The following is a 1,446-nucleotide window of genomic DNA, read 5'->3' as shown; positions in this document are numbered from 1 at the left end:
TGTAAGTCATCTGCTGGTAAAAGGATTAAGCCCATGTCTCTGGAGATTTGTGGGCTTTCCAAAGGAGCAAAGAGGGGAGTAGACTGCCAGGTGCCAACTTCCCTTGTCCTTTCTGGCCTCTTAGTACTGTTTGGCAAAACAAACACAGTAACACAATGGGGTGATGGACTTTAAGCTGCTATATCAATTAATTTTGGACTTTTTTAGAGAGAATGTCAGTGGTTAGTAGTTGTGCTGTCACTGCAGAGAGGACAATCCTCTCAACACCAGAGCACCAAGTGTAATGTCCTAGCAGAGGTGTCCAAACAGCCTACAGCATCCATCTCCAGCCTGCTGAAGGGCCCCTCCTGCCTGCCAGACTTCCTTGTCCCCAGGCTGCCACCAACAGAGTCCAGGAAAGGGAGACAGCTGATAACAAGAACTGCCTGGAAACGGTGGTTCTGTTCCAGTTAAGGAGTGGGATGCAGGGAACAGGCATGAGGGCCTGCAAAACTGCAAACACCTCCAGGAAGCTGAGAGGATGTGTCAGGGGAGGCAGTGGGCCTGCCGAATGCCTGACAGAGAGAGAACAGTTTGACCTTGACCACCTTGTTGTGTACCCCATAGCAGCTGGAAAAGTCCTGGAGGAGTGCTGTGTCAGCCTGAGAAAGGAACTGAAGATAAGGAGAAAGAAGAAAAATACCGTTTGTCAGACACCCGAACAGTGGGGGATTTTAAGAAAACTAGCCAATAAAGTAGTAGACAAACAGCCATGTAACAGTAAGAATGGTGTGCGGATAAAAGAATAAAGTATGTAAGAGATGGGGGAACAATAAAGATGGCTATTCTGCTGCAAAAAAAAGTTGTCGTGTCCGTCTCTACCACGACAGGGATGCATAACACAGCCTTCCCTGTCCCACCACTCTGTCCCAAAACCTGTAGCTGCCAGGCTGTCTCACCCGCTCGCAGAGGCTTTCCATGCTCATAGCCAGGAGCTTCCCACTTCGCGTCCTTTGGGCAGGGGGTGTGTGCGCAGGGGGGATCCCCGATGGAGCAGCCTTGGGCAGGGGGTGTGCGCAGGGGGGGATCCCCGATGGAGCAGCCTTGGGCAGGAGGTGTGCGCAGGGGGGATCCCCGATGGAGCAGCCCTGTCTAGCCCTGGTGCCACCCCACAGGCCTGAGCGCGGTGGGGAGCAACGAAAGGGAAAGAAGGCGAGAAAAAGAGGAGGAGAGTTAAACAGGGGGCAGGACGGTGGGAAGAGCAAAGAAGTAGGGAGGGAAGGAAGAAAGCGGAAAAAAAGGAGGAGAAAGGGGAGGAGATGAAAGGCAAGGGGAGAAGGGAGGACCGGGCGGAGAGGAGGCGAGAGGCCGGGGAGGAGAGGAGGGAGGCAGCTCGGCAGAGAGGGACGGGACGGGACCCGGCGCCCCGCGGGCCATGCGGCTCCTGGCCGCGGCGCTGGCCGCCCT

This window comes from Athene cunicularia (genome assembly GCF_003259725.1).
Source record: "Athene cunicularia isolate RWA chromosome 6 unlocalized genomic scaffold, athCun1 chr6_part1, whole genome shotgun sequence".
In the NCBI taxonomy this organism is placed as follows: Eukaryota; Metazoa; Chordata; class Aves; order Strigiformes; family Strigidae; genus Athene; species Athene cunicularia.
The sequence above is the reverse complement of the archived record's forward strand: the minus strand, read 5'-3'. Positions refer to the sequence as shown.